General features: G+C 44.2%; 1 protein-coding gene across 3 annotated transcripts in view; it reads left to right on the top strand.

Moving 5' to 3' along the window:
* The window catches only part of FAM53B (family with sequence similarity 53 member B), a 119,760-nt gene that overhangs the window by 1,312 nt on the left and 99,119 nt on the right, over nt 1–19,329 (top strand). Inside the window, exon 1 of one of the 3 annotated variants that reach the window (XM_028119886.2) lies at nt 12,833–13,069. The exons of 1 other annotated variant lie outside the window; for it this stretch is intronic. The gene's annotated coding sequence lies outside the window, so the exon portion shown is untranslated. Of the gene's footprint in view, nt 1–12,832; nt 13,070–13,410; nt 13,630–19,329 lie in introns of those variants that run through there. One more of the 3 variants, XM_028119889.2, reaches the window with a different exon arrangement.

Below are 19,329 nucleotides of genomic sequence, written 5' to 3' on the forward strand. Positions count from 1 at the left end.
CAGACTTGCCTAATTGAGAACTGAATAGTGTCATTCTTTTGTGAAAGGGTGGTGTAGGTTATATGTATATATAAGCCTTCAGAGACATGGGGACAAAGATGTTTTAGTTAGGGCTAATTAGGAAGAGAAACAGTTTATTTATTAATGTTTTTGAAGACATGTTAATATATGCCATTTTTCTATTTGGGCTAGTATTTTCATATTGGAGCCACAATACAAATTTTAAAGTGATACAATTTTTGATGATTTTCAGCTTTTTGGGTCTTTTGGGTTTTTGGTTGATAAATGTTAACCTAGTAATGAGTAAGTCTAGCATTACAATCCTTTTTCTTTTTTTTGTATGTCTGAGTGGGGGCAGGGGGTGGGGGGAGAAGAGGGGTTTGATTTAAATCAACATTATTCAACCATTAAGATTACTACCTGCCTTGCACAAGATAACTGAAGACATTTACATTAGCTTTCAACACAAATAACATTGTTTGAAAAGCTTTAATTTTTAACATGTAAAGAGTGAGAAGTTACTTCAAAATATATGTGATTTAAACCTACAGAAAAATTGTGTTGATTTTACAAACTAGGCAAAGGATCTTAAACCACAGAAAAATAGTTTATAATTTATTGAGGAGATCTGGTCTTTGTTGTTTTCTCATGTTACTGTTCCTTGATATCAAATATGATAGTAGTGTGGAAGTACTTTTTTTTAGAATTTTGAGTTGTTACATATGCTATTTTAAAGCACCACTCTAACAGAATGGATTTTCTGTGCCACCAGACTGAGGCGTTGGGTTTGATTCACTGATAGCTTGGGAGTGTGCCTTTGTTGAAAAGCTCTGCAAGTCACCCTCGTGGCGGGGTATGTATGTTCCATTTGCAAAGATGGAGGATTTGGGGGAATCGTGGAGCTGTTGCTCAGGTCAGGAGAAGGGATTTCTCATCTCTCCTTATCAGTTAATCCTGCTGGAAGCCGGCCTCTCAGGTTGAAATTAGAACAAATGGAAGGTCCCAAAATCGAACAGTAAATTAGTATTTTCAAATAATACCACACTTTAAAAAACCAGGCTAGTAAATGGCCCCAAGTTACTGAAGCAAGTTGTAAATATGTGACTATTAAACTGAGTTTCGTTAAAGCACATGACTGTGTGGGTGACTGGAAGGAATTATACGGTTATAAAAGGGAGCAGTGAGTTATGTAGTGAGTGCTGGTTTCTCTGCATAAGAAGTTGGAATTGTAATTTTATTTCATCAAAAGACACTCTTATTTTGAGGAAACTTGTTTGAAATGCAAACGAAGTTTCTCTCCAGAGCCTGCACACCATTGTTGCTTCTCATTACGATGTTATGAGCCGGCACTTCGCTTCTGTGTGGAGGAAGCTCGCAGGCCAGTCCGAAGGGATTTGAGGCTGAATGGGTGGGTTACACCAATTAACAAATAGAAAGTTTTCAGAACATTTTGTTTTAAGCCAGGTGCACAAGTTAGAGTTGCTTTTTGGGGCTGGCATTTATGCATATGAGAATCAAACCTGACACTACTCTTGGCAGCTTGACTGAAGCCATTTTAAAATAAGTACAAACTGCCCTTGAATTGATTTTCCCCCATTGTAGTAGCAGCAAGTTTGCCTTTCTTCTTCGTCTGTGACATGCATGAAGTTTTCTGTTATTTGAGGGGGAAGAAGGGAGGTAAACATACATAAAAGATTTTTAGTCTTTGAGTGAATAATGTGTTTCAGTTCATTTATTTTTAATTTTCTGTGATTCTGTAATATAGTACTCTGTGTTGACCTTAATTCACGTTCATCTGGCATATAGTAGAAAGCTTAATTTTTAAGGAACCTATGTTAGCCTCCAACCATTGAAACATTTTCCCCTAAATTGATATGCAAAGAAACAGAGTATCCCTGCTTATGTCAATAGACTCTGATTTATGTTTTCTTAAATAATTTTATTTTATGTATTTATGCATGCGTGTATGTGTCTGTCTGCTAGTCCATAATGAAAATATATACAAATGTGAAAACTCAGTTGCTCTCCAGGCTAGCATTCTGCTGCTGTGGGGAGGCCTGGGTTTGATTTCCTGTTGTTGGCACTGTGAACTAGAGTGTACGTGCTCCAGAGACAGCTTTCTGCTTTGAAAGCGAGAGACCAAGTGTCTTGTGTTCCACAGTAGTAACCTCTTTAGCTAATACTGTGTGTGTGTGTGGGGGGGGGTGTGTTGATGGGCTCTGAAAGGAGTCTTGTCTAGTACACTTCACTGGAAGGAGGCTGCCCATGACCTAGAGCTTGATTGTGGGAGACCAGGAGCATGGTAGGTTGAAGGACAATTGCTTAGTAGTGGGAAAAAATTAGGAAACCCTTGTCATTTCTCTGTTAGGCAGGAAACAGAGATGTCCTTAGACGAAGGGGGAGCACATGAGCATGTTTTATTAACAGTTAATGGAAGAAAATTAATGCTAATTTATTCTTCATACACACCATGCAATTTGTTAGAAAAGTAAAAGAATAGTTTGAAATTCTTTGGTCAATTGATGGATTCCTATGTTAGGGGCATAGAAATGAAACTCAACATTAAGCAGACAAATACTAAAGCCCACAGGCTACATAAATGCTGAATAAAACCAGCTCTACAATAGAACTCTGAAAAGCGAGGGGTAAGAAGCCTAATGAATGATTGAATATGACCTTAGCAAAATCCCTGGAGTGTTGTTGAAAGATCATTCATTTCCAGCTTAGATGTCAAGATGGGCTCCAGTAACCAGGAAAAAAGAGAGCTTGAGTCGGTACTTACTGAGTTTTAAAAAATCTTTACAACTCAGTGCATTAGACTAATCATTAAAAGGGCTTCTCTAACTGAATTTTGAGCTGTCACTGTGTAGACCTGTAGTTTAGGCCCAGGGAAACCAAATTAAAAAGATACGAATAATTCGTAAGACATGAATGTATCAATATCCTGCTTTTATGGAGTAGAACTTCAAAAACTGGATGTAGAGGCTGGCTGAATTTACTTTTGTCATGCTGATACCATTGTAAGAAAGACTTAAAACCAAGAGATCAATTGTGCCTTAGATTAGTTGCAAATTACTTGCCCAGTTTATTAGAGGAAGATAGGAAAAAAACCAAAATGTACTTTTTTTGTTTTTAAGTGGCCCATTCTGAAGAAATGATAAATTCTTTTATGTTATATTTTAAGATATGTATTGTTATTACTGCATCAGAAAATAGGTATGTTTGTGAGTGATCTTTATTGTACATGCTATCCAGAAACTTTGTAAGAAAAGCCAATCTAACACATTTGTTTTCCCAAATACCTAAAAATTTACACATGAACCAGGGTAAGTATATCCTGGATGTTATATGAGGAGCTTAAAAAGAAATATGAAAACACTCCTGTTGAATAAAGGGACCATGAACTGTATTTCTCATTCTTCATTAACATACTTACAGATGTGAAGCTGTTTATTATTCTCTGTGACTCTAGCAGAATAGAAGTGCTGTTGGGATGGTCGCAGCTCTCCTGCTCAGGCGGTCCAAGCTGCTTGTCAAAGATGGGCGGAGTCAGGGGGAGGGAGCTAAATGGAGCAGAGAGTGGGTGCTGCTGGTGCACGTTTTCTCCTCACCCCTCCTCTAGTATGAAAATGTCAGTCCTTTGTTCCCATCTAATTTTAGTACATCCTGGTTAAAAAAAAAAAAAAACGTTAGGATGCTTTCCAACCATGGAACTTGGAGGGGTGGGGTGGGCGGGGAAAGAGGAGAGGAAGGAGCAGTTTACATTCCATATCCGTCTGCCTTTCTGCGACAGCATCTAGCCCCTATTCTGTTGATTCTGGTAATGAAATAAATTTAGATGCACTGAAGCAGCAATAATTAAGTTTTCCTTCCATGTCCTCAACAAGAAGCCTAGTTGGAGTCTGAATGGGGAAAATCATAATGTGGCATTTAATAAAACATACTGGGCTACATTAAAGAGCTGTGTGCAAGTTTTGGAAGACAGGTCTGAAATTGTGAATGAAAAACTGCATGTTGTCTTATTTATAAATATAACCTTTTGCGGCCCACTTGTGATTCAGCGAAACTGCTTTTATGCTGTTGTTGTGAATGAGAATAATATTTGTTGATTTTTGAGAAGCAATCATAAGCAAGGCACACAAGTCAGAGGTGTTTATTCCTTGTGGAAACCTTCACAGGTGTAGAGGGAAAGCTCACATTGTGAAGAGAACCATTTGGGTCAAAAAATTGATAGTATAGTTTGTTCAAGAGATAGGACTGAATTCCATATGGTTTTGTAGTTGGAAGTGCTGATTGTTGTGGTTATTATTTAAGTAAAAAGTAATTAACCAGGGGCGCCTGGGTGGCTCAGCCGTTAAGTGTCTGCCTTCTGCTCAGGTCATGATCCCAGGGTCCTGGGATTGAGCCCCGCATCGGGCTCCCTGCTCCCTGCTCCCCGGGAAGCCTGCTTCTCCCTCTCCCACTCCCCCTGCTTGTGTTCCCTCTCTCACTCTCTGTCAAATAAATAAAATCTAAAAAAAAAAAAAAAAAAAAAAATTTAACCAGATTCAGCTATGAGGGGAAATCCACATATTGGACCCCACTATGAAATAAGCTGGTCTTTTCCAGAGGTTTGTTGCTTTAGTGCTCTGAGCTTTCCTCTTGGAATTTCTGTATGGTAAAGATGTTAGGTAGCCAAAAGTAAAAGGGATCATTTTGTTAAGTCATTTGATTAATGATTTAACTTGTGACACATGCAGTATCCGATTATTTTCTGAACTTGAAATTTATTTTTGTTCCTTTCATTTTATAGTAACCTAGTGTTGGAAATCTGTTAAGTAATACAGTAAATATCAAAGAGAAATGATTTTTGGGGGGGATTTGGGAGGAAAAAATGATTGGAATGAGGCAGGTCGCTTTCCTTTTCTGGCTTTAGTTTTCCTCTCTGTAAAATGAGGGCATTCAGTAGGTGATAATTTAGTTCTCTACCCCTGTACTAGTCAGCTTGGGCTACCATTGACTGTGTGGCTTAAACAACAGGAATTTACTTTTCATAGTCTGGAGACTGGGAAGTCCAAGGTCAAGGTGCAAACAAGGCAGGCTTCATTCTGAGGCCTCTGCTTTTGGCTTGCAGGTGGCTGCCATCCCCCTGTATGTTCACACAGCCTCCTTGTGCATGCTTACAAGGGAGCGAGTGTGGGAGCAGGCTTTCTGGTGTCTCTTCTTAGAAAGGCGCTAATTCCATCAGGAGAGCCCCACTCACATGACTTCATCTAACTCCGATTACCTCCTAGAGGCCCCACTTCCAAATACCATCACACTGGGGCTTAGGGCTTCAACATGTAAATTTGGGGACGGGAAACAAACATTCAGTCCCTAATACCTGCTGAAATTGATCTAAGATTTAGAGAAGGGCTTATGAAATTTAGGTTAGAAATATAGGTTTCCACTATATATGAGAAGTTTAAATGCTCCCATTAGCTAAATCTAAATATCAGTTGTTAGGTCACTTTACCGTTCTGTTAAGTCAACGTGTCTACGTACATGAGAAATAGATGTACATATAATAAAACATTTGGAGCAAAAAATCATGTATTTTTCCATCTAAAACATCTTTGTGCATTCATTGGTAAACTTTAGATTTTGGTATCGAATGTCTCTCATATATATTTTTGATAATTTAGTTTGAATTTGTTTGACCATGTTTTATCCAAGAAACTCAGAAATTTACATCTGATTGTTTAGTCTCCTTCAATTTTACATATAGAAAGAGATCAAGATTGGGTCTAAGCAAACACAAAGGAATCATACTCACAGATGATCTAATTTAGAACCATAAAGTCCCAGGACTCTGAGACTTCTACCTTCTCATGCTATGCAGAGACCCATGCTTGAGTAGATAGTACATGGGTCTGCCCTTCTCAGGCCTTGTAACCTCTCTGGGTTACTGTCTTTCTGTCCTCTACCTCAGGGATGCTGAAGTATGTTAAAGGTGCTGGTAAAGTGCCTAATGGATAGTAATACTTACTTAAATGTGGTTTCCCTTCAGAACCTTTCTTCAAAGCAGTTCCAGTGTAGTGGAGAGAGAAGCAGTTGTGGAGACCTTCTGTAACAGGGTCAGGAATGTTAAATGAGAAGAATTAGTGTGAAGCAGCTTAGCATGATTCCTAGCACACACCAGTCACTAGTCTTTTCTCCAAGAACCCCTTCTCCCCGTTGTAGCTAATGTATTGACTTGTTGGAAATTTTACCCCTCAGTGCCACTGAGTTAATACGTTCAGTTCGACTGTATTCTAAGAGTGTTTAGGTGAGGGAAGAGAGGAGTGGTAGATAAGTGAGTAAGAGTGAACATTTGCAACAGGTGGGCCTTCCAGAACCTCTTAAAAAATCCTACTGTGTAGCTCCTTCTTGAGTCTATAGATAGGGCTGGTGCTGAAGCACCTTTTTATTTAGCTAAGAAATGAGGATCAGTTAGAATGCCAGATTTTCACCAAATGTTCTTTATGATGTGTTTCAGCAGACTTCTTAAGAATACTCAGATTTAAGATCATTGTCTGCTTGAGTGGTAATTATTTAGTAATTGTAGGTACAATGGGGAAAATGTTCATGTGGATGCATTGGAATTGGTCAGGGACATGGTGCACCTTTCTTCATTAGGTCTGCATACTAAGGCATTATTTCCAGTGACATGAAACAAGGGAACTGTGAGCAGGTCCCTTAACAAACCATGCATTAGGTTTAATGAAAACCGAGTTGGATTTGGGTTTTCCTGGGCATTTAGGAAGCAGTGGGCTAAGATTTTATCATTGATTTCTACCTTGCATCATCTAGATTTGATTTCTTTGATCAGTGAATCATACTTGTTTTCCTTGTTTTAAGTTGAGTTAACGGTGCCATTCACAGTGACATTTCAAAGTTTGATGTTGGATAATACTTTAAATAGTTTATCTGATTTGACCTTAGTTTATACTGGAACTGACAGTATCGTATATAATTTACAGTGAATCAGTTGTTTATCCTAGTCTAGAAAACATTTGGTTTTCAGATTTGTTTGTTTATTTAACCTTTTTATTGGTGGTTAAGTGACTATCTCAGTGCCTGGGCTGCTTAGTGTGACTGGAGAAACGCTGGCCAGAGCAGTGTCACTTTCTCTGGTCAGCCTCAAAGAGCTTAAATCTTTGAACTATTTTTAAAAAGTTCTATAGATGGGGCGCCTGGGTGGCTCAGTTGTAGAGCGGCTGCCTTTCGCTCAGGTCATGGTCCCAGGGTCCTGGGATCGAGCCCCGCATCGGGCTCCCTGCTCCACGGGAAGCCTGCTTCTCCCTCTCCCTCTGCCCCTGCTTGTGTTCCCTCTGGCTGTGTCTCTCTGTCGAATAAATAAATAAAATCTTTAAAAAAAAATAAAAAGTTCTATAGGGATGAGGTCGATATGATGATAATGTATGTCCATAGGATAGTTTACTAAAGTTAGATAGTTTAATAGTACTATAGTTAAGTAACCTGGTTTTGATCAAGATTTTTTTTGTTTGGTTTCTTTGTGAAAGTTAAGAGAAGCTGTAAAGTAGTATTTAAAATAGTAAGCTAACTTCTCGTATCAGTTCTTCTCTGTTTCGGGTCAGGTGCAGGGTATGTGCATACAAAATAGGCAAGGCTAGTCTCTCAGAAACAGTAATGGATACAATAAAACAAAACGTCTTTGCTTTTGGTTAAAATAGAAGGTTGACAAACTGCTGAGTAGAGTTAAGAAGTTCACAAGCTGACATACCATGTAGGGCACATGTTCTTTTCATACTGCTCCTAGGGATGTTCTACCCTTTGGAGCTGGAGACCAATTTTTTTTTCTCGATATTTTAAATCCAAAGGATTCAGTCTTTAGATTGGGTATTCAAACTCTGTGAAATCACGAACTGTATGTAATTTCAGTTTCCTTTCTACCTAATGAAAATGAAATTCAGTCTGTTTAATTTTTATGAGGATAGGCAGGATGGCAGTAGCTTTGAGCATACCACTAGGGATGAGTTAAAAATAGATTTTTCTTGAGGCAGTGACTTATATGGTAGATAGTTGACAGGAGAGAAAAATTAAATTAAATTTTGGGCTTGTATCATAAATACTAAATCTGAATTCCACTTAAGGATATATAAGAAAAAAATTGAAATGGTTTTCATTTGAAGATGATAGAATAAACATTTAGTGTGGGTGTGCTGTTGAAATATTTTCTAGATAAAACTTAATGTGTAACAATATGAAAATATTGTAACTTGTTTTTAGTTATGTATTTGGTGGAGTAACTGAGGCCAGGCTAGGTTATAGGTGACTAACCATGTTAATAGTGATATTAGAGTACTTCAGCTCAGATTACAAATAGATCGGGAAAGGTCAAGAATGAATTATGCTTTTCAGTGTTACTAATAAAATAGTAAAATAGGTTTGATAAGTTTTACATACACCAGAAACTTTGTAGATTGTGAAAAGCCTTCATTATACTTATTTTTGCTTATTTACCATGCATAAACTTTTCAGTGTCAGTTTTTTTCACGTTTGTGTTTTCTGGTAGCACATAACACCGATAGCTACTATTAACTTGCCAAAAAAAAAAGGAAAAAAAATAGCAAAGTGAAATAAGTTTTAACTGTTGCTCTGTTCTTTTTAGCTTACATTACCCAGAGTTCTTCCATCCAGTGAGTTGCAAGCGTGACATTTGCTGTGTTTTCAGCACCTGCCAACTTGGAAACCAGGGTTTGTGCTCAGGACTTAGGCTTACAACCCACACTTTGTGGTGCACAATGCTGTCCCAGCTGGCAGGCTTCGTACCTCAATGGTGCTAGACGTTTCGTTACAAAGCTGGGCCGATTCACGTGCACTGATTTCAATAGGCATTCCGCTTCAAGCTGCTTTCAACTCTCATTTTGTATCAAAGGAGTTAGATTGGTATCATTAAATTCACTGCCATGGTTATTTTTCAATGAAAATAAATTTGTTTTCTTTAGTTCTTGAATCAAAAAGTAACTGTCTTCAGGAATCAAAGTACCTCTTAAAAAAGGTATGTGCATAGATATGGGAGATACCCCTTTCTCTCTCTCTATGTGTGGATATATCTGTCTATATGGAAGAGATTCCAGCCAGAGCTATAATTCATTTTCATCATTGGAAAGGTTCAGAACACAATATAAAAAGGACAGAAAGGGAAGAACAGAAGGATTAGTGTGTCATCACATGCTTATGTAGGTAGGGCTGTTAGTTGTAGCTGGCTCATAGATGGGGGAACAATTATAGAACTTATTTTTCTGAATAAGATCTATGTAAGAAAATTGTCCCTATAGTAGATTCAGATTTTTGGCTTTCATCTATGACCAAAAACTTTACATATTATTCAAAGAAATGTATTTTGCTAACTTGTTTTCTTTCAGTAGCCAGTTTCTTTGAAAATGGTTCAGGTGGACTTGGTCATGTCTGTCTTCCCATCATCTGTTACAAGCAATTTTAAAAGCTTCTGCTTTATAAAAGATCTTTTCAGATTTAGAAAGGACAGTGTGAAATGTGAATGACTGGCTTTTAATACAACAGTTGTGACAAAGAGGCAGTGGCTTTTGGAAGCTGAATAAAGGGGTTAATACACACATCTGCATACTGTGCTGTTGGGTCCAATGTATAACAAGTTTGATGTTTGTTTCACTCACTTTATTCTAAAAAGAATACTATGTTATTCTCAGAGACAAACTAGTTTATCACTTTTTAGTGGTGAACTCTTTTTACAACTATAGGCACACAGGTTTGTTGGGTAAAACTGAACAACATTGACTGGTACTTGCTCAGACTTCAAAGCTTAGCTCCTTGTTGCTTGAATATCACATTAATCTGGTTCTAAAGGCACAAAAATAAAACACCCACTAACTACCTAGGACACTCCTTGGTGCATATTAAAACCCAACCTTTACCCTCCTCTGCACAAATGTGCTTAGGTGAATACTTGATTAGCTTGTTGATACAAGTTATAGTTGGTTACACCCTTTCTTAATAAAATACACCCTTATTGTCTTCTATTGCTTAAGAGCTTTACACTTGGAATAGGGGAACTCTCTAGTATAGAGTGATACTCAGTTTAAATTCTCCCAGGCAGTTTTGAGTAGACATGATGCGTGCCATATACACAAGCATTCCTCCATTTGGTGTTTCTGCTTTGAGCGGACCTAGGAGAGCCAGTATTGCTGTGCTTTATCCCTGGGTTTCACATATTGGTCTTGGAGTGAGACTGTATGTAATCCCTACATTTTGTATTTCCCACTTGTTCATGGTTTACCCAAGTTAGTGTTGTTGATCAATGATAATGGAAAAGTTACAAGTGATCATTTTTGGATTATTTATGGATTTATTCCTAAACTGGCTTATGAATTTGTGTTTAGGTGCCTGGTTGTGCTCTAAATCTGGTTTTGATTTGGCTTTGACCTTTAAGGATTGAACAAAGGTAGACAGCTTAGCCCCCCATCACCCGATTACAGCTTACATTGTTTTACATCCAGAGTGGGACTGAGTTTATATTTGTTCTTCTGAATTGAGCAAAACTCTCATATACAACCTTTTGGGTAGGACTTTTTAAATAATAACTCTGTAGCATAGCCCTAAAAAGTGGGGGTGTTTTACCCTTTTTTAAATTTATTTGAGAGCGAGAGAGAGAGAGAGAGAGAGAGAGAGAGAGCATGAGGGGGGAGGATCAGAAGGAGAAGCAGACTCCCCGCTGAGCCGGGAGCCCGATGCGGGACTCGATCCTGGGAGTCCAGGATCATGACATGAGCCGAAGGCAGTCACCCAACCGACTGAGCCACCAGGCGCCCTAAAGTGGGGGTGTTTCAGATAAGACTTACTGCATAATGTGGGAAGAACCACATAATATGGAAAGTTAAATGACACAGGCCTTAATGTGTATATTTTTTTAGCCTCTGGAGATTCAAATTAAGTACATGAGAAATAGCCATTCATTGGTTAGTAGCACAGCTCCTTAAGCAGGTATTTTAGTTCTGTGCACTTGCAAGAAAGCCTCAGAACCAGAAAAACAGGCTGCTTTAGGTTGGAAAGGAGGCGTTGCAGCAAAGAGCTTGCCATAACCACAGTCCTTGGAATTTTGTGAATCTAAAATCAACCTGAAAGCAACCAGAATCATGGTTGCAATAATTGTCTCCAGGTTCTGGATAGCCCCCCCACCCCCTGCACTTTGTTTTCTCCATTGACCCGATGAACTGGTAATTGTAGGAATAAGCTGAATGTTTGCCAGCAGGAGTCACTCTAGGCTTCCTAATAAAAAGTAAATTAAACTATGTTCTTAAAAGCTCTCGAAGGCCGTGGTGACACGTGATAAGATGGCATTAGGGAAGTGTTAGCAGCATTCTCAAATTATCCCTTGTGCCTTTCTTTGTCTAACTTAAGGAGACTTCGTTCTCGTTCCTTTCAAAATTGGCCCTTGGTAAATTCTTCTAAAGCAGCGTATATGGATAAGGATATCAGTATCTTAGCATTCTGCCTATTAGCTCATTTTGGCTTTTGTAGGATGAATTGGTTATATCCCACATCATCTATTTGAATGAATAGACGCACATCCTTCTGATGGTTGTTCATCCTAATCGTGCAGAAGAAATCACTGGAGCTGTAGCTGGTGTGAAAGATGTTAGCTCATGGTTTTCTGAAAAAGAACGGGTCCAGTGTGATGGGAAACTGAAATATTGCAGCGATAGCCATGAAATATAATAGTTTCCCAAGTGCATACAAGCTCAAGAAGTTAATTGTTCATTTATGTTTGATACTGGGATTGAAACATTGGATTAAAACCAATTAAATGTTCCTAGAAGCAACAGAAAAAGTTTCCTGATTTATGAATAGGACCATTCAAATGGCGCAGACACAATCCATGTAAAGTAATGAGGTGTTTTGTATTTTTGGCAAAGGAGAACACAAAACAGGCATAGGGGAGTTCTTTTTAAAAAAAACCTCTTTAAAAATCTCTTTGGATACAAGGTCAATAAAATAACATACACTAGTAGGACGGAGTAATGGGAAATCTAGGGCTTCACTTCACAAGGAAAACAGTCCCCCTCCCCCAGGTGAGCCGTACAATGAAAATACTCTGCTTATTCTATCAGGGTTACATTCCTGAACTTAAGTCAACATCCTAAGTTACAGAACGAAACATGCTCTGCGTCTGCTTAGCAACCACAAATCCTTCCTTCACCAGTTGCATATATTTTGCATGTGGCTTCTGAAGTACACATTCCTTTATTTCGATCAGCGCCCCTAGTAGGGACACTAGCGCTTTATTTCCCCAAAGTGTGACAACGCTAACACAGCCCCCCCATCCTCTGCTGCCCAGCACGCCACCGAAATGATCGTTTCTTTGAAACCTCAAAACCCAACAACCCGGAAGCTGGACGTCTGAAGTCCACGCGGCCCAGGGTTTTTGCCCCGGTTCCTGCGGGGGGAGGGGGAAGACGCCCGCGGGACCCCTGGCTCCGGGCTCGGGCAGCCGCGGGGGTGGTGGCTGCGGCGGCGCAGCCCGGACCCGGGGCCACTTCCCGCGTCCCGGGGCCTCGCAGGCGCGAGCTCGGCGAGCAGCGCGCGGCTCAGCTCGCAGGACGCCCTCTAGCCCCGCCGGCGGCGCGCCGCGACCCCCCCACTCTCCGCCCACCGGCGGCTGCGCGCACTGCACACTCGCCCGCCGCTGCCGCCGCCGCACGCCGCCCGGCTCCTGCACGCCGCCGCCGCCGCCGCCGCCGCCGCCGAGCGCCCGGGCCCCGCGACGCCACCGCCAGAGCGCCCGACCCAACGACACACAGCCGCGGTCGGGCGGCACCGCGGCGGCGGCGGGCGCGGCGGGCGCGGCGGGCGCGGGCGGCCTGGCCCGGACCGGTTAAAGGGACGAGTTGCAAACAGTTCAGGAAGTGACAAGTCGATTTCCTCCTCCCTGGGAGCCGCTCGGTACAAAGCGCTCGGCGCCGGCAGGAGAGCGTGCGCGCGGCGGACGCGCGGCGGGCAGCCCGGACGACTTGGCGAGCGCCGCTGGCGACGGCGCGGGGCTCGCGCCCGGAGCGCCCCCCCGCGCACAGTAAGCGACCCCGGGCTGCGCGGCGGCGGTGGCGGTGGCGGCCGGGGGGCTGGTCCCGAGCGGTGGTCCCTGCCTTGTGCGCCGCAGCGGCTGGCTGGAGGGACCCCTCTCGCGCGTGTGCTGGGCTTGCCGTTTTGGTTTTTATTCTTACCATTTTTTTAAAAAAAATTACTGGTTTTCTTTTTTTCTGCCTTGTTTCGCGTTGGGTGGGGTGGTTTCTCGGGGCGCTGAGTGTCGCCCCTGGTGCACGCGTGAGACTTGTCAGAGCGCAGCCAGGGGAACGAGCCAGCCCGGCCCCTGCAGAAAAGTCTGTGCTTCCCCGGGGCGGGTGCAGGGACGGCTGCGCCGGGGGGTGTGCTCTCTCCGCGTCTCAACTTGAGTCCTGGCTCGCGGCAGTGGCGAAGGCGCCAGGACCCGGGGACCCGGGCGCCCCGGCTCGCCCCGAAGTTCCCGCACCGTTTGCAGACAACTCTTTTGTTCGCGGAAGTTTGCGTCCGGGATGCGGGCGCACGGCGGCGGGCTCCGCGGCTGCTGGACCGGCCGGGGCGGTCGCCCTAGGGGTGAGGGGGTTTTCTGCCCCGGGAGGGGGAAGCCCGCGGGGTGGCGGCGGCGGGGTCTTGCGGAGTGGGGGGCGCCGGCGTGGCTTTGCACATGGCGAGAAGGGCCGTCCAGCACGGGCACACTGGTCGAGTCACATTTTTGCCAGTCCTTGATTTGCAAAGCCTGTGGGAGTCAGCTTTCCCGCTGGGAGTTTCTCTCAGTGGGGCAGGGACGAAGGCGGCGAGGACACCCAGAGTCCGGGGAGGGCCCTCGGTTTGCGTTGCTCCAAGGGGCTTCTCGGGCACCCCCCCCAGCTTCCCACCCCCGCCCGCAGACTTGGGGAACAATGCTCGTGGCGCGGGACAGAGCGGCGGAGCACCGGCGAGTCGCGCGAGCTAGCTTGTTCGGGTCCCTCGCCCCCGGAAGCCCCCTGAAGCCGGGCTCCCTCCATCTGACCGCCGGGGTTCATTAACACGTACTGTACTTCGTACGTTGGTGAACAAAGAACAGCCCTTTGCAGCATTTGATGAATGGGATTCTGCCTCCTATAGGCCACACTCTGAGTCTTCCACACGTTACAGCCTCGGGACTCGGTGGTGTTGGGCGAGTGGCCCCTCCGGTGGGCTGCATTCCGGTCCCGGGACCCTGGGGCAGGGCATTGGTGCCGCTGCCGCCGCCGCGCTCGCCTTGCGGGAGCGGGTGCAGATGGAGCCAGGCTGAGGGTTGTTCAACAGGAACAAATGTTTGTTGAATTGTTGGATGGCGGAGACAAGGGACTGTTTTCTATTGACTGCTGCAGGAGTTGGAATGGCATTGTTTATTGGCCTGGGAAGCCAGGCAAGCGTCTTGTGCTGCTTACAACGTATTAGCAGACTTCCAAATGACAAACTAACATATGTGTTCCCAGCGCTTCCCACAGGCTGGAAGGGGATCCCTCCTTGCTCCAGATCCTAGACTTGGTTGGAAGATGTCACCCGCTCTGAGGACTTGGGAAGGAGTGAAGTTAGCAGATGGGGTGAAACTCACTGTTGCTGATTTGGCCAGGTTTTAGTTTCATTTTAATTTATCCACTTAGCAGTAACTTGTCTCAGTTACACTTTTGATACTGAATTGCCGATCTGTGGGGTTTTGGTCCTCCCCCACTCCCCGCCAGCTCTGGACAGCCAGATAAACAGAAAACAATTATTTGTCCCCATTGATAGGCCTGTGTTAGTGGGAGAAGATTTGGGTTTTAAGTTCAGTACTGGTGGCCCTTGACCCGGTGTCTGCCCTTAGCTAGGATCTGGATGCTGCCAGCCATCCTGCAGATCCAGGAGCAGCCGATCCAGCTCCTGGGCTGTTGTTCCAGTCTGGAAAAGGAAGGAGAGGCTTGGAGCAGGTCTGTTTCCCCCCCCCCCCCCCCCGAATGCCCCTCCAGAGGACAAGGTGGTTGTAAGACCAGTTCAAATCATTTTGGCCAAGGACTCACTATTTTCCCCCGAGAAGGTAATATTGATGTGCAACCATTTTAACCTTGAAGACAAGTTTTAAATAAAAAAGCTAGCAGTACCGGTTGCTGCAGAAGTGGACTCGAATTCCTAAGGCTGGCAGGACAAGTAGAGCATTCCATGATTGTGATTGATAACGTTTGTAGTCCGTTTCTCCCTTCTGTTTTCAATTTAGGGTATGTCGTGCCCATAGTAGCATTTTGGAAGTTCATAAAGTTCTTCTAGGAAGAGCTTTAAGATGCCTTACTGTCGTCCTGGTGGATCTACTTCATTGACATTTTATGGGAAGCCCTGTTTGGCATTTCTGAGGCTCTTTCTCTCCATACCTTTCATCTTTCCCTGTCCCCCTATTGGTTCCTTCACTGTGCCCTGGCCTCCATCTCCCCAGTTCTCTGGAAGCCTAATGGGCTGGGTGTCCTTTAAGCAAGTTCAGGGGGCAGGCACCTGACCCATGGTGGAAGCTCGGAAAAGGCCAGCCAGCTCTCTTCCCCTGCAGTAGACTGAGAAGGAGGGAGCCTTGTACACCCCGGGAGCTGTCAGCAGAGGATGCCTCGGACAGGCTGGTGGGGTACCTGTGCACTGCTCTTTAAACAGTATGCCCTTCTCCCCCCTGCCTGATGCAGTGGGCCCTGAAGACTGAGCGCTGGACCCACTGGCCGACTGTTGAGTTGATGTTTTATCCGGGCGAGTGTGACTTTCTTGAACTTCATACTGTACGGAAACTTTTTGTTCTCGCCCTTAAAAAAGCCTGAAATAAGCAAATACTCAGACCAGCACAACTGCCATCATTACCCCCCACCACACACACCTCTCTGACATGTAATAAAAGAAACCTGCAGGCATAATTTGTTATGTAATATGCTGATAATACAAGTTTTGGTTTTAGATGGAAACCAGATGTGGAGGGGCTCTCTTTAATTGATCCAGCAAGGGGGACACGTTAATAGATTAACTAGCCCTTGCAACCCCCCGAAGGTGAGTGTTTTTTGTTTTTTGTGTTTTTTTTTTTGACGTGAGGGGAGAATCCTAAACCTGGGGCTTTTTCGAGGGTGGGTTTTGTGGTTTCTTTCTTTCTTTCTTTCTTTTTCTTTTTTTTTTTTTTTTTTGCCTCTCAGCTTCTTGCTTTGCTGCAGCTGTCCTTTTTGTCAGACTCTTCCTCTCTTGAAAGAACCGGTTTGTTGCCAACATGAAGCACATGGCCGGGTCTGGCTGGGCTCAGCGCAGCTTAACTCTGCTGGGCTCCACGCCCCCCCTCGCTTTGTCCAGCTGCTGCCCTGTCCTCCACCCTATAAAACAGGGCCTGGCCGAGGGACTTGCGTGCTGCAAGGAATGTTGACTGGCCTCCCTCAGCTCCTTTCTGAAATGTCTGATCATCCAGGGAGAGAGTTGCTGTTTAAACTTGTCCCATGAATACACTTTCCAAAATCATTGACTCTCCTTCTCTGATTAATTTCTGTGTTTGTTTCCTGCCTGACTTTACGAGGGTTCTTTCTACATGGCTGAGTCACCTTTATTATGGCCCAGGGTCGGGGACTGCACTGTAATAGCTGACCCCATTAACAGCAGTTTCATTGCGTGCTGGGATGTGAGCTCTGGAAACAAACCCAGAGGCTTAGATACGCTGATGTGCCCGGAGACTTGCTTAGAAAATTTTTGTTTTAGCGCAGTTTACATTAACATGATTAATGACCGCGCCACTGAAAAGTCTATATTCAAAAGCAATTTACCGTTCCCTAGGGTTCTTCTTATGGTGAAGTAATTTTCTTTGCCAAACAACTTTGTTTTAAGGTAATTTCTTCTTTGATGTTTAATCCAAACCTCCTGTTTGGATCAAGGCTTGGGCTTCGAAAATTGTGGGTTGTGGTGTTGGTGGTGCCTGTCTGAACCTTCCCGAACTTGGGTCGGAGGGCACCCGGATTCTTGATTTAAGAAAGCCCTCTGAGAGCCTAAGCGGTGGCAGAGTCAGTGCTGTGCTGGTCAGGACGGGAGGAAATCTTGCAGGGGAAACTTGGCTTCGGGATGTCTTGGAGGAGGGATGTAAGGAGGCTGGAGCCGAGGACAAGATTTTTTTTTTTCCTTCCTTGCATCGACTGGAGATACTTGAGCTTTTTCAAAAAACAGAGACGTCCTTGCTGCAGCCACCTCCTCCTCCTTTTTTTCTTTTCTTTCTTTCTTTCTTTCTTTCTTTTTTTTTTTTTTGTTAAATGTGGGTGATTGAGAGGGGAAATGCTGATGGGTGGGTCTGAAAGCAGCCTTAGGAACCCGAGAAAATAAAAACACATTTGAAGGACTCTGGAAGATTTTGCATTTCAAAGGGTCTACCTTGTAGAATTTCACATCACGTCAGGGGTTATGGAGAAGTGTGACAGGCACCCCCGCTTCGTTAACGGTCCTGCTCCTCTCCTGCTGTGGGGGCTGCAGGGGAAGCTTTTGCAGGGGGGTGGGGTGGGGGCCGTTGGGTCAGACTGCGCAGGAATATCTCGGAAACAACAGTACTCCTTCGGCATCTGTAGTCCCTGGAGGGACTTTTTCCATGGGGCCGCTCTCAGGAGGTAAAAGCAAATCATGTTGCTAAACAGCCCATTTGACCCCAGAATGCAGGGGCAGGCCAGCTCCTGACCACTCTTGCTCTTTTCCTTCGCCCGTGAAACAAAGACACAGATTCTCCTTCCGCACTGGCATAATGTGGTTCCCTAGTTCCCAAGATTCAGGACCATGAAAAGTTGGGCGCAGCAGGCTTCAGCCGAAATGGGTGTGGATTGTTCAAAGAATAATAGCAGTGCCCACTGGTTATTGAAGGCCCACCCTGGGCCAGGGGCTTTGCATACATGCTCTAATTGTCAAAGCATTCCTGCAGTTACAGCTCAAGAAATGGAGCCTCTGAGAGGCCAAGTAACTGGCCAAAGGCCACACAAGGGCTAGGCCAAGAGGCTAGTAGTTCTGTCCGGGTCTGGCTCTCGCTTCAGAGCCCGGTGGTTTTGCACATACATGCTGTCGGTTGATGTGTTCAAAAGGTAGAGGCACTAGGTTCTGTTTTATCTCAAAGCATAAATTTTGTTTAGTCTTGTTAACACCACAGGGAAACTTAGAAATTTTGACTGCCTCTTTTCCTTGCTCCTCCTTTTTCCTACAGCTTTAAAAAAGATTTTTTTTTTTTTTTTAAAGGAGTGCTTGGATTCTAGATCTACTGTAGGACCAAAGGCAGTGCCTCAGTTGGGAAGATGGAGATGTTTTGCTTCATCCTTACAGAAGACAGATTCACAAGAAAATATAATTATTCCTGGCGACCTTCTAGGGGAAATGGGAAATAAATCTGGCAGCCCAGAAGAAGCATCCCTATTTATTCAGGTTCCATTTTCCATTCAAAGATGTTAAGAGGGTTCCAGCATTTTTTTTTTTTTTGCATTTATAATTAAGATCTCTCAAAGTAAATCTTTGTGGTGCTTGCCACCCCAGGTGTGTGTAATATCACTTTTTGTTTACATGCCTCAAGTAATCAACTAAACACAATCGTACAGCTTCCAGTGTGTGGGGACGTGGTACGCCCCAGCCGGGCTGGGCAGGGGCCCCGCATTCTGTCTCAGACAGATGGCTCTTTGCAGGTTGATCCTGGTTTGGGGGTGGAGGTGGGGGGTGGCATGAGGATACCTATCTCCAGCAAGGCCTGCTTGGCTGGGTCTCCTGCCCTTTCTGCTCCTAAAAAGTTTGTGGGAGACGGCTGGGGCCTCTGTGCTGAGATTCTAGACTCTAGAGCCGTCGTTCTCCACCTTGGCTGCACATTAGAATCACCTGGAGAGGTTAAAAAAAAAATAAAAGCCCGATGCCCAGGCTGCATCCAGGACCAGTTACATCAGAATCCTGGAGAGAAGGGGTAGGACTCAGCATTGGTATTTTTAAAGCTTCTGAGTTGATCCTGTTGTGCATCCAGGACTGAGGAATGAGGGCTGGAATAGACCCCATGCATACCTTGCTTCCTCAGAGACCTTCCTCTTCAGGAGTGGAATAAACCTACTGGAATTTTCCATTGTTGTCATGTCTCAGTGCAGGAGGATCTGAAAGGTACTCACCTCTGGGCGAAGTGCCTGCTGGAGACATCATCCAGGTAGTTTCTTTTTCTGCTGGGCTAGGTCTTGAGCGTGCCTCCCTGCCCAGGATTTGGTACAGCCCCTCTGAGCCACCTTTTTTCTGGAACGAAGAGGGCAGGTTTTATTCATCTTGTTGCCTCAGGATAGT

Source organism: Eumetopias jubatus, unplaced genomic scaffold, assembly GCF_037043125.1.
Source record: "Eumetopias jubatus isolate StellerSeaLion01/CBP00866 unplaced genomic scaffold, mEumJub1_p1.0 scaffold_17, whole genome shotgun sequence".
NCBI lineage: Eukaryota > Metazoa > Chordata > Mammalia > Carnivora > Otariidae > Eumetopias > Eumetopias jubatus.